Genomic DNA, 13,299 nt, shown 5'->3' on the forward strand with positions numbered 1-13,299 from the left:
AATCATACTCCAGTCCATCCATAGATTGATGATATGTTTTTTTGTTATGAATTTTAGGTCATTATGCAAAACGTGGACATTCTTTGGCTAAAAAGTGGCAAAACAAGTTTAAAGATGAGAACAGAGTGATATCAGCTGCCTTGTCCTCATAAACACTTTCTGCTTCGCTAACGAGATCACTGAATTCATGTAAGTAGGTAATTTTTGGAGAGCTGAAATTCAGCGGAAATTAGTTTTTTGTGATTAAGTTTATTTTTATGGTAAGAAATTAGTTTATAATTTTGGACAAATCATCTGATCTCTTTTCATAATAATCTAGAGTTAACACAAATTACCACTATAAAATCTGAAGCAGTAAACTTTGTGAAAGCCAAATTTTGTATCAGTCTGAAAACTTTTGGCCATTAATGTACAGTCCTAGATATTTTTAGAAAAACTGTAAAAGGAAAAAATGAGGAAAGGAAAAACTTCTAAAGAAAAGCATAGCTGACTGCTAAAGTCAGGATATCTACAGGAGCACTCCAGAAAATTTACCAGCATTAATTTGGACTAAAACAAATGTTCTCTGATAGTCTTATCATATAGCTAAAATTATTTCCTTTGTTTTGACTAATATCCTTCCCAAACCAGTGTCCCATTAGCGTGCAACGAAACTGATGTTCCAAGCCATTTTTCTCGGATTAAGTTTCTGAGGCTCAGTGGCTACTGCATTGAAGATGTAGAAAGTAAAAAAGATCAAAGCTTGAGAGTTAGAAACCAACCAAAGGAACCCCTTTTGTAGTCTTGCATACATTACTCTCCCACACTTTACCAACAGGGAACTCTGTTAATAATTTAAAATTAACTCCTGGCATATAAGACTAAAAAAGTGCATGTAATGAGTTTTATTATGAAATAGATCTTTCTCTTTTACATTACATGCTTTTTCTTTCTGATCAGTTTTAACTTTACAAATAGGAAAACAAAAGTAAAATTGCAAAGAGAAAAGAAATCTTTCTGTTACCAGTCATCAGGAAAATGTTGAGTGTCTAGATTTGACAAAACACCTACTTCAAGTAAAAGACTTGGGCTCTGTGGTGCAATGGATAGCGCATTGGACTTCTAGGGAACTGATGTGATTCAAAGGTTGTGGGTTCGAGTCCCACCAGAGTCGTATTTTGAAGTTTGTGTGACATTTATACTTTGTCTCAGTTGTTGTTGGAAATATGAAAAAGGAAAAAAAAAGTATTAATGTTTAGAGAAAATTAGAAGTCGTATTTAGGTTTGAACTTGTCAAAGAATGTAGAAAGAGCAGATACTGAAGGCTCATTGACCCAAAGGATAGCAGATAGGGCACAATTCATTATTGCATATTTTTGGTCTAGTGTTTGGTGTTCTATGTCCTGTTTTCAGTAGTCCCAAGTTCTTTTTTTAATTTGAACCTTTTTAAAAGTTGATTTTTTATGTGTTTATAAGATATTTCTTTATGATCTCTACTGTCTGGATTTGGGGTTTCTAGATATTTTTGGCTTATTTTTCAACTATAACTTAACAAAATGCAAATTTGGCACAAGCATACTCCAGTCCATCCATAGATTGATGATATGTTTTTTTGTTATGAATTTTAGGTCATTATGCAAAACGTGGACATTCTTTGGCTAAAAAGTGGCAAAACAAGTTTAAAGATGAGAACAGAGTGATATCAGCTGCCTTGTCCTCATAAACACTTTCTGCTTCGCTAACGAGATCACTGAATTCATGTAAGTAGGTAATTTTTGGAGAGCTGAAATTCAGCGGAAATTAGTTTTTTGTGATTAAGTTTATTTTTATGGTAAGAAATTAGTTTACAATTTTGGACAAATCATCTGATCTCTTTTCATAATAATCTAGAGTTAACACAAATTACCACTATAAAATCTGAAGCAGTAAACTTTGTGAAAGCCAAATTTTGTATCAGTCTGAAAACTTTTGGCCATTAATGTACAGTCCTAGATATTTTTAGAAAAACTGTAAAAGGAAAGAATGAGGAAAGGAAAAACTTCTAAATTAAAGCATAGCTGACTGCTAAAGTCAGGATATCTACAGGAGCACTCCAGAAAATTTACCAGCATTAATTTGGACTAAAACAAATGTTCTCTGATAGTCTTATCATATGGCTAAAATTATTTCCTTTGTTTTGACTAATATCCTTCCCAAACCAGTGTCCCATTAGCGTGCAACGAAACTGATGTTCCAAGCCATTTTTCTCGGATTAAGTTTCTGAGGCTCAGTGGCTACTGCATTGAAGATGTAGAAAGTAAAAAAGATCAAAGCTTGAGAGTTAGAAACCAACCAAAGGAACCCTTTTGTAGTCTTGCATACATTACTGTCCCACACTTTACCAACAGGGAACTCTGTTAGTAATTTAAAATTAACTACTGGCATATAAGACTCTGTGGCGCAATGGATAGCGCGTTGGACTTCTAGGGAACTGATGTGATTCAAAGGTTGTGTGTTCGAGTCCCACCAGAGTCGTATTTTGAAGTTTGTGTGACATTTATACTTTGTCTCAGTTGTTGTTGGAAATATGAAAAAGGAAAAAAAAAGTATTAATGTTTTTAGAAAATTAGAAGTCGTATTTAGGTTTGAACTTGTCAAAGAATGTAGAAAGAGCAGATACTGAAGGCTCATTGACCCAAAGGATAGCAGATAGGGCACAATTCATTATTGCATATTTTTGGTCTAGTGTTTGGTGTTCTATGTCCTGTTTTCAGTAGTCCCAAGTTCTTTTTTTAATTTGAACCTTTTTAAAAGTTGATTTTTTATGTGTTTATAAGATATTTCTTTACGATCTCTACTGTCTGGATTTGGGGTTTCTAGATATTTTTGGCTTATTTTTCAACTATAACTTAACAAAATGCAAATTTGGCACAAGCATACTCCAGTCCATCCATAGATTGATGATATGTTTTTTTGTTATGAATTTTAGGTCATTATGCAAAACGTGGACATTCTTTGGCTAAAAAGTGGCAAAACAAGTTTAACCCCTTAATGACCGCCAATACGTCTTTTAACTGACCTGAGATATAAGAGAATAGTATCCCCATACAGATGACAATCCAGCATCTGTTGGTTGTACACTATAGCTGACAACTTGCTGTATCAGCCACGATCAGTATTTGCACCTTCTAAATCTGTTTAACCCCTTAGATGCTGCTGTCAATAGTGACTACATCATTATAAATGGTTAACAGAGTGTGGGGGCTTCTTCGTTGTCACAATTGGTGCCCTCAGATCATGATTTTGTTGTCCTGATGTTTGCCATGGCAATTCATGACCAAATCGCGGCCTTAGAGTCTGACGGCTGTAGTAATCTGTTTAGAAGTTAGCAACATTTAGGTGGTAAAAATACACATTTTCATTTCTGTCATACCACTTTGCATTAATTCCTGTAAAGCACCTGAAGGGTTAATAAACTACCTGACAGCAGTTTTCAATATGTTTAGGGGTGCTGTTTCTAAAATGGTATCACGTTTGGGGGTTTCCCAATATATGGGACCCCTAAAGTCACTTCAAACATGGATAAGTCCCTAAAAAAATAAATGTGGTAAATTTCTTTGAAAAAATGAAAAATTGCTGCTACATTTTTAAACCTCCTAAAATGCTAACAAAATAAAATAACATTTTACAAATGGTGCTGATGTAAAGCAGACATGTGGGAAATGTTATTTATTAATGGTTTGCTGTTGTATGACTATCTGGATTAAAGGGATAATCATTCAAATTTAGAAAATTGCTAATTTTGTAACATTTTTCTCAAATTTTTAATATTTTTTTATAAATAAACACAAAAAATGTTGAACTAAATTTACCATTATCATAAAGTATAATGTGTCACGAAAAAACAATCTCAAAATCACTGGGATTTGTTGAAGCGTTGCAGAGTTATTACCACATAAAGTGACACTGGTCAGATTTCAAAAATTTGGCTCGGTCACTAAGGGGTTAAAGATGAGAACAGAGTGATATCAGCTGCCTTGTCCTCATAAACACTTTCTGCTTCGCTAACGAGATCACTGAATTCATGTAAGTAGGTAATTTTTGGAGAGCTGAAATTCAGCAGAAATTAGTTTTTTGTGATTAAGTTTATTTTTATGGTAAGAAATTAGTTTATAATTTTGGACAAATCATCTGATCTCTTTTCATAATAATCTAGACTTAACACAAATTACCACTATAAAATCTGAAGCAGTAAACTTTGTGAAAGCCAAATTTTGTATCAGTCTGAAAACTTTTGGCCATTAATGTACAGTCCTAGATATTTTTAGAAAAACTGTAAAAGGAAAAAATGAGGAAAGGAAAAACTTCTAAAGAAAAGCATAGCTGACTGCTAAAGTCAGGATATCTACAGGAGCACTCCAGAAAATTTACCAGCATTAATTTGGACTAAAACAAATGTTCTCTGATAGTCTTATCATATGGCTAAAATTATTTCCTTTGTTTTGACTAATATCCTTCCCAAACCAGTGTCCCATTAGCGTGCAACGAAACTGATGTTCCAAGCCATTTTTCTCGGATTAAGTTTCTGAGGCTCAGTGGCTACTGCATTGAAGATGTAGAAAGTAAAAAAGATCAAAGCTTGAGAGTTAGAAACCAACCAAAGGAACCCCTTTTGTAGTCTTGCATACATTATTGTCCCACACTTTACCAACAGGGAACTCTGTTAGTAATTTAAAATTAACTCCTGGCATATAAGACTAAAAAAGTGCATGTAATGAGTTTTATTATGAAATAGATCTTTCTCTTTTACATTATATGCTTTTTCTTTCTGATCAGTTTTAACTTTACAAATAGGAAAACAAGAGTAAAATTGCAAAAAGAAAAGAAATCTTTCTGTTACCAGTCATCAGGAAAATGTTGAGTGTCTAGATTTGACAAAACACCTACTTCAAGTAAAAGACTTGTGGCTCTGTGGCGCAATGGATAGCGCATTGGACTTCTAGGGAACTGATGTGATTCAAAGGTTGTGGGTTCGAGTCCCACCAGAGTCGTATTTTGAAGTTTGTGTGACATTTATACTTTGTCTCAGTTGTTGTTGGAAATATGAAAAAGGAAAAGTTAAGGTATCAGATCTGGGCTTCATATTAATGTTTAGAGAAAATTAGAAGTCGTATTTAGGTTTGAACTTGTCAAAGAACGTAGAAAGAGCAGATACTGAAGGCTCATCGACCCAAAGGATAGCAGATAGGGCACAATTCATTATTGCATATTTTTGGTCTAGTGTTTGGTGTTCTATGTCCTGTTTTCAGTAGTCCCAAGTTCTTTTTTTAATTTGAACCTTTTTAAAAGTTGATTTTGTATGTGTTTATAAGATATTTCTTTACGATCTCTACTGTCTGGATTTGGGGTTTCTAGATATTTTTGGCTTATTTTTCAACTATAACTTAACAAAATGCAAATTTGGCACAAGCATACTCCAGTCCATCCATAGATTGATGATATGTTTTTTTGTTATGAATTTTAGGTCATTATGCAAAACGTGGACATTCTTTGGCTAAAAAGTGGCAAAACAAGTTTAAAGATGAGAACAGAGTGATATCAGCTGCCTTGTCCTCATAAACACTTTCTGCTTCGCTAACGAGATCACTGAATTCATGTAAGTAGGTAATTTTTGGAGAGCTGAAATTCAGCGGAAATTAGTTTTTTGTGATTAAGTTTATTTTTATGGTAAGAAATTAGTTTATATTTTTGGACAAATCATCTGATCTCTTTTCATAATAATCTAGAGTTAACACAAATTACCACTATAAAATCTGAAGCAGTAAACTTTGTGAAAGCCAAATTTTGTATCAGTCTGAAAACTTTTGGCCATTAATGTACAGTCCTAGATATTTTTAGAAAAACTGTAAAAGGAAAAAATGAGGAAAGGAAAAACTTCTAAATTAAAGCATAGCTGACTGCTAAAGTCAGGATATCTACAGGAGCACTCCAGAAAATTTACCAGCATTAATTTGGACTAAAACAAATGTTCTCTGATAGTCTTATCATATGGCTAAAATTATTTCCTTTGTTTTGACTAATATCCTTCCCAAACCAGTGTCCCATTAGCGTGCAACGAAACTGATGTTCCAAGCCATTTTTCTCGGATTAAGTTTCTGAGGCTCAGTGGCTACTGCATTGAAGATGTAGAAAGTAAAAAAGATCAAAGCTTGAGAGTTAGAAACCAACCAAAGGAACCCTTTTGTAGTCTTGCATACATTACTGTCCCACACTTTACCAACAGGAAACTCTGTTAGTAATTTAAAATTAACTACTGGCATATAAGACTCTGTGGCGCAATGGATAGCGTGTTGGACTTCTAGGGAACTGATGTGATTCAAAGGTTGTGTGTTCGAGTCCCACCAGAGTCGTATTTTGAAGTTTGTGTGACATTTATACTTTGTCTCAGTTGTTGTTGGAAATATGAAAAAGGAAAAAAAAAGTATTAATGTTTTGAGAAAATTAGAAGTCGTATTTAGGTTTGAACTTGTCAAAAAATGTAGAAAGAGCAGATACTGAAGACTCATTGACCCAAAGGATAGCAGATAGGGCACAATTCATTATTGCATATTTTTGGTCTAGTGTTTGGTGTTCTATGTCCTGTTTTCAGTAGTCCCAAGTTCTTTTTTTAATTTGAACCTTTTTAAAAGTTGATTTTTTATGTGTTTATAAGATATTTCTTTACGATTTCTACTGTCTGGATTTGGGGTTTCTAGATATTTTTGGCTTATTTTTCAACTATAACTTAACAAAATGCAAATTTGGCACAATCATACTCCAGTCCATCCATAGATTGATGATATGTTTTTTTGTTATGAATTTTAGGTCATTATGCAAAACGTGGACATTCTTTGGCTAAAAAGTGGCAAAACAAGTTTAAAGATGAGAACAGAGTGATATCAGCTGCCTTGTCCTCAGAAACACTTTCTGCTTCGCTAACGAGATCACTGAATTCATGTAAGTAGGTAATTTTTGGAGAGCTGAAATTCAGCGGAAATTAGTTTTTTGTGATTAAGTTTATTTTTATGGTAAGAAATTAGTTTACAATTTTGGACAAATCATCTGATCTCTTTTCATAATAATCTAGAGTTAACACAAATTACCACTATAAAATCTGAAGCAGTAAACTTTGTGAAAGCCAAATTTTGTATCAGTCTGAAAACTTTTGGCCATTAATGTACAGTCCTAGATATTTTTAGAAAAACTGTAAAAGGAAAAAATGAGGAAAGGAAAAACTTCTAAATTAAAGCATAGCTGACTGCTAAAGTCAGGATATCTACAGGAGCACTCCAGAAAATTTACCAGCATTAATTTGGACTAAAACAAATGTTCTCTGATAGTCTTATCATATGGCTAAAATTATTTCCTTTGTTTTGACTAATATCCTTCCCAAACCAGTGTCCCATTAGCGTGCAACGAAACTGATGTTCCAAGCCATTTTTCTCGGATTAAGTTTCTGAGGCTCAGTGGCTACTGCATTGAAGATGTAGAAAGTAAAAAGATCAAAGCTTGAGAGTTAGAAACCAACCAAAGGAACCCTTTTGTAGTCTTGCATACATTACTGTCCCACACTTTACCAACAGGTAACTCTGTTAGTAATTTAAAATTAACTACTGGCATATAAGACTCTGTGGCGCAATGGATAGCGCGTTGGACTTCTAGGGAACTGATGTGATTCAAAGGTTGTGTGTTCGAGTCCCACCAGAGTCGTATTTTGAAGTTTGTGTGACATTTATACTTTGTCTCAGTTGTTGTTGGAAATATGAAAAAGGAAAAAAAAAGTATTAATGTTTTGAGAAAATTAGAAGTCGTATTTAGGTTTGAACTTGTCAAAAAATGTAGAAAGAGCAGATACTGAAGACTCATTGACCCAAAGGATAGCAGATAGGGCACAATTCATTATTGCATATTTTTGGTCTAGTGTTTGGTGTTCTATGTCCTGTTTTCAGTAGTCCCAAGTTCTTTTTTTAATTTGAACCTTTTTAAAAGTTGATTTTTTATGTGTTTATAAGATATTTCTTTACGATTTCTACTGTCTGGATTTGGGGTTTCTAGATATTTTTGGCTTATTTTTCAACTATAACTTAACAAAATGCAAATTTGGCACAATCATACTCCAGTCCATCCATAGATTGATGATATGTTTTTTTGTTATGAATTTTAGGTCATTATGCAAAACGTGGACATTCTTTGGCTAAAAAGTGGCAAAACAAGTTTAAAGATGAGAACAGAGTGATATCAGCTGCCTTGTCCTCAGAAACACTTTCTGCTTCGCTAACGAGATCACTGAATTCATGTAAGTAGGTAATTTTTGGAGAGCTGAAATTCAGCGGAAATTAGTTTTTTGTGATTAAGTTTATTTTTATGGTAAGAAATTAGTTTACAATTTTGGACAAATCATCTGATCTCTTTTCATAATAATCTAGAGTTAACACAAATTACCACTATAAAATCTGAAGCAGTAAACTTTGTGAAAGCCAAATTTTGTATCAGTCTGAAAACTTTTGGCCATTAATGTACAGTCCTAGATATTTTTAGAAAAACTGTAAAAGGAAAAAATGAGGAAAGGAAAAACTTCTAAAGAAAAGCATAGCTGACTGCTAAAGTCAGGATATCTACAGGAGCACTCCAGAAAATTTACCAGCATTAATTTGGACTAAAACAAATGTTCTCTGATAGTCTTATCATATGGCTAAAATTATTTCCTTTGTTTTGACTAATATCCTTCCCAAACCAGTGTCCCATTAGCGTGCAACGAAACTGATGTTCCAAGCCATTTTTCTCGGATTAAGTTTCTGAGGCTCAGTGGCTACTGCATTGAAGATGTAGAAAGTAAAAAAGATCAAAGCTTGAGAGTTAGAAACCAACCAAAGGAACCCCTTTTGTAGTCTTGCATACATTACTGTCCCACACTTTACCAACAGGGAACTCTGTTAGTAATTTAAAATTAACTCCTGGCATATAAGACTAAAAAAGTGCATGTAATGAGTTTTATTATTAAATAGATCTTTCTCTTTTACATTATATGCTTTTTCTTTCTGATCAGTTTTAACTTTACAAATAGGAAAACAAAAGTAAAATTGCAAAGAGAAAAGAAATCTTTCTGTTACCAGTCATCAGGAAAATGTTGAGTGTCTAGATTTGACAAAACACCTACTTCACGTAAAAGACTTGGGCTCTGTGGCGCAATGGATAGCGCATTGGACTTCTAGGGAACTGATGTGATTCAAAGGTTGTGGGTTCGAGTCCCACCAGAGTCGTATTTTGAAGTTTGTGTGACATTTATACTTTGTCTCAGTTGTTGTTGGAAATATGAAAAAGGAAAAGTTAAGGTATCAGATCTGGGCTTCATATTAATGTTTAGAGAAAATTAGAAGTCGTATTTAGGTTTGAACTTGTCAAAGAACGTAGAAAGAGCAGATACTGAAGGCTCATTGACCCAAAGGATAGCAGATAGGGCACAATTCATTATTGCATATTTTTGGTCTAGTGTTTGGTGTTCTATGTCCTGTTTTCAGTAGTCCCAAGTTCTTTTTTTAATTTGAACCTTTTTAAAAGTTGATTTTGTATGTGTTTATAAGATATTTCTTTACGATCTCTACTGTCTGGATTTGGGGTTTCTAGATATTTTTGGCTTATTTTTCAACTATAACTTAACAAAATGCAAATTTGGCACAAGCATACTCCAGTCCATCCATAGATTGATGATATGTTTTTTTGTTATGAATTTTAGGTCATTATGCAAAACGTGGACATTCTTTGGCTAAAAAGTGGCAAAACAAGTTTAAAGATGAGAACAGAGTGATATCAGCTGCCTTGTCCTCATAAACACTTTCTGCTTCGCTAACGAGATCACTGAATTCATGTAAGTAGGTAATTTTTGGAGAGCTGAAATTCAGCAGAAATTAGTTTTTTGTGATTAAGTTTATTTTTATGGTAAGAAATTAGTTTATAATTTTGGACAAATCATCTGATCTCTTTTCATAATAATCTAGACTTAACACAAATTACCACTATAAAATCTGAAGCAGTAAACTTTGTGAAAGCCAAATTTTGTATCAGTCTGAAAACTTGTGGCCATTAATGTACAGTCCTAGATATTTTTAGAAAAACTGTAAAAGGAAAAAATGAGGAAAGGAAAAACTTCTAAAGAAAAGCATAGCTGACTGCTAAAGTCAGGATATCTACAGGAGCACTCCAGAAAATTTACCAGCATTAATTTGGACTAAAACAAATGTTCTCTGATAGTCTTATCATATGGCTAAAATTATTTCCTTTGTTTTGACTAATATCCTTCCCAAACCAGTGTCCCATTAGCGTGCAACGAAACTGATGTTCCAAGCCATTTTTCTCGGATTAAGTTTCTGAGGCTCAGTGGCTACTGCATTGAAGATGTAGAAAGTAAAAAAGATCAAAGCTTGAGAGTTAGAAACCAACCAAAGGAACCCCTTTTGTAGTCTTGCATACATTATTGTCCCACACTTTACCAACAGGGAACTCTGTTAGTAATTTAAAATTAACTCCTGGCATATAAGACTAAAAAAGTGCATGTAATGAGTTTTATTATGAAATAGATCTTTCTCTTTTACATTATATGCTTTTTCTTTCTGATCAGTTTTAACTTTACAAATAGGAAAACAAGAGTAAAATTGCAAAAAGAAAAGAAATCTTTCTGTTACCAGTCATCAGGAAAATGTTGAGTGTCTAGATTTGACAAAACACCTACTTCAAGTAAAAGACTTGTGGCTCTGTGGCGCAATGGATAGCGCATTGGACTTCTAGGGAACTGATGTGATTCAAAGGTTGTGGGTTCGAGTCCCACCAGAGTCGTATTTTGAAGTTTGTGTGACATTTATACTTTGTCTCAGTTGTTGTTGGAAATATGAAAAAGGAAAAGTTAAGGTATCAGATCTGGGCTTCATATTAATGTTTAGAGAAAATTAGAAGTCGTATTTAGGTTTGAACTTGTCAAAGAACGTAGAAAGAGCAGATACTGAAGGCTCATCGACCCAAAGGATAGCAGATAGGGCACAATTCATTATTGCATATTTTTGGTCTAGTGTTTGGTGTTCTATGTCCTGTTTTCAGTAGTCCCAAGTTCTTTTTTTAATTTGAACCTTTTTAAAAGTTGATTTTGTATGTGTTTATAAGATATTTCTTTACGATCTCTACTGTCTGGATTTGGGGTTTCTAGATATTTTTGGCTTATTTTTCAACTATAACTTAACAAAATGCAAATTTGGCACAAGCATACTCCAGTCCATCCATAGATTGATGATATGTTTTTTTGTTATGAATTTTAGGTCATTATGCAAAACGTGGACATTCTTTGGCTAAAAAGTGGCAAAACAAGTTTAAAGATGAGAACAGAGTGATATCAGCTGCCTTGTCCTCATAAACACTTTCTGCTTCGCTAACGAGATCACTGAATTCATGTAAGTAGGTAATTTTTGGAGAGCTGAAATTCAGCGGAAATTAGTTTTTTGTGATTAAGTTTATTTTTATGGTAAGAAATTAGTTTATATTTTTGGACAAATCATCTGATCTCTTTTCATAATAATCTAGAGTTAACACAAATTACCACTATAAAATCTGAAGCAGTAAACTTTGTGAAAGCCAAATTTTGTATCAGTCTGAAAACTTTTGGCCATTAATGTACAGTCCTAGATATTTTTAGAAAAACTGTAAAAGGAAAAAATGAGGAAAGGAAAAACTTCTAAATTAAAGCATAGCTGACTGCTAAAGTCAGGATATCTACAGGAGCACTCCAGAAAATTTACCAGCATTAATTTGGACTAAAACAAATGTTCTCTGATAGTCTTATCATATGGCTAAAATTATTTCCTTTGTTTTGACTAATATCCTTCCCAAACCAGTGTCCCATTAGCGTGCAACGAAACTGATGTTCCAAGCCATTTTTCTCGGATTAAGTTTCTGAGGCTCAGTGGCTACTGCATTGAAGATGTAGAAAGTAAAAAAGATCAAAGCTTGAGAGTTAGAAACCAACCAAAGGAACCCTTTTGTAGTCTTGCATACATTACTGTCCCACACTTTACCAACAGGAAACTCTGTTAGTAATTTAAAATTAACTACTGGCATATAAGACTCTGTGGCGCAATGGATAGCGTGTTGGACTTCTAGGGAACTGATGTGATTCAAAGGTTGTGTGTTCGAGTCCCACCAGAGTCGTATTTTGAAGTTTGTGTGACATTTATACTTTGTCTCAGTTGTTGTTGGAAATATGAAAAAGGAAAAAAAAAGTATTAATGTTTTGAGAAAATTAGAAGTCGTATTTAGGTTTGAACTTGTCAAAAAATGTAGAAAGAGCAGATACTGAAGACTCATTGACCCAAAGGATAGCAGATAGGGCACAATTCATTATTGCATATTTTTGGTCTAGTGTTTGGTGTTCTATGTCCTGTTTTCAGTAGTCCCAAGTTCTTTTTTTAATTTGAACCTTTTTAAAAGTTGATTTTTTATGTGTTTATAAGATATTTCTTTACGATTTCTACTGTCTGGATTTGGGGTTTCTAGATATTTTTGGCTTATTTTTCAACTATAACTTAACAAAATGCAAATTTGGCACAATCATACTCCAGTCCATCCATAGATTGATGATATGTTTTTTTGTTATGAATTTTAGGTCATTATGCAAAACGTGGACATTCTTTGGCTAAAAAGTGGCAAAACAAGTTTAAAGATGAGAACAGAGTGATATCAGCTGCCTTGTCCTCAGAAACACTTTCTGCTTCGCTAACGAGATCACTGAATTCATGTAAGTAGGTAATTTTTGGAGAGCTGAAATTCAGCGGAAATTAGTTTTTTGTGATTAAGTTTATTTTTATGGTAAGAAATTAGTTTACAATTTTGGACAAATCATCTGATCTCTTTTCATAATAATCTAGAGTTAACACAAATTACCACTATAAAATCTGAAGCAGTAAACTTTGTGAAAGCCAAATTTTGTATCAGTCTGAAAACTTTTGGCCATTAATGTACAGTCCTAGATATTTTTAGAAAAACTGTAAAAGGAAAAAATGAGGAAAGGAAAAACTTCTAAATTAAAGCATAGCTGACTGCTAAAGTCAGGATATCTACAGGAGCACTCCAGAAAATTTACCAGCATTAATTTGGACTAAAACAAATGTTCTCTGATAGTCTTATCATATGGCTAAAATTATTTCCTTTGTTTTGACTAATATCCTTCCCAAACCAGTGTCCCATTAGCGTGCAACGAAACTGATGTTCCAAGCCATTTTTCTCGGATTAAGTTTCTGAGGCTCAGTGGCTACTGCATTGAAG

General features: G+C 33.6%; 8 non-coding genes across 8 annotated transcripts; all 8 read left to right on the forward strand.

The window, feature by feature from the left end:
- The first annotated feature begins 1,067 nt into the window (after nt 1-1,067).
- On the forward strand, nt 1,068-1,153 carry TRNAR-UCU (transfer RNA arginine (anticodon UCU)). Its single transcript is given in 2 exon segments — nt 1,068-1,104; nt 1,118-1,153. It is a non-coding gene; the product is annotated as a tRNA-Arg (tRNA).
- A 1,254-nt stretch (nt 1,154-2,407) lies between these two features.
- Nucleotides 2,408-2,493, forward strand: TRNAR-UCU (transfer RNA arginine (anticodon UCU)). Its single transcript is given in 2 exon segments — nt 2,408-2,444; nt 2,458-2,493. It is a non-coding gene; the product is annotated as a tRNA-Arg (tRNA).
- Nucleotides 2,494-4,923: 2,430 nt separating this feature from the next.
- On the forward strand, nt 4,924-5,009 carry TRNAR-UCU (transfer RNA arginine (anticodon UCU)). Its single transcript is given in 2 exon segments — nt 4,924-4,960; nt 4,974-5,009. It is a non-coding gene; the product is annotated as a tRNA-Arg (tRNA).
- Nucleotides 5,010-6,282: 1,273 nt separating this feature from the next.
- Nucleotides 6,283-6,368, forward strand: TRNAR-UCU (transfer RNA arginine (anticodon UCU)). Its single transcript is given in 2 exon segments — nt 6,283-6,319; nt 6,333-6,368. It is a non-coding gene; the product is annotated as a tRNA-Arg (tRNA).
- A 1,253-nt stretch (nt 6,369-7,621) lies between these two features.
- On the forward strand, nt 7,622-7,707 carry TRNAR-UCU (transfer RNA arginine (anticodon UCU)). The gene is given in 2 exon segments: nt 7,622-7,658; nt 7,672-7,707. It is a non-coding gene; the product is annotated as a tRNA-Arg (tRNA).
- A 1,464-nt stretch (nt 7,708-9,171) lies between these two features.
- On the forward strand, nt 9,172-9,257 carry TRNAR-UCU (transfer RNA arginine (anticodon UCU)). Its single transcript is given in 2 exon segments — nt 9,172-9,208; nt 9,222-9,257. It is a non-coding gene; the product is annotated as a tRNA-Arg (tRNA).
- A 1,484-nt stretch (nt 9,258-10,741) lies between these two features.
- TRNAR-UCU (transfer RNA arginine (anticodon UCU)) lies at nt 10,742-10,827 on the forward strand. The gene is given in 2 exon segments: nt 10,742-10,778; nt 10,792-10,827. It is a non-coding gene; the product is annotated as a tRNA-Arg (tRNA).
- A 1,273-nt stretch (nt 10,828-12,100) lies between these two features.
- Nucleotides 12,101-12,186, forward strand: TRNAR-UCU (transfer RNA arginine (anticodon UCU)). Its single transcript is given in 2 exon segments — nt 12,101-12,137; nt 12,151-12,186. It is a non-coding gene; the product is annotated as a tRNA-Arg (tRNA).
- The last annotated feature ends 1,113 nt before the right edge of the window (nt 12,187-13,299 follow it).

The sequence above is a fragment of the Ranitomeya imitator genome, chromosome 1 (genome assembly GCF_032444005.1).
Source record: "Ranitomeya imitator isolate aRanImi1 chromosome 1, aRanImi1.pri, whole genome shotgun sequence".
NCBI classification, from domain to species: domain Eukaryota; kingdom Metazoa; phylum Chordata; class Amphibia; order Anura; family Dendrobatidae; genus Ranitomeya; species Ranitomeya imitator.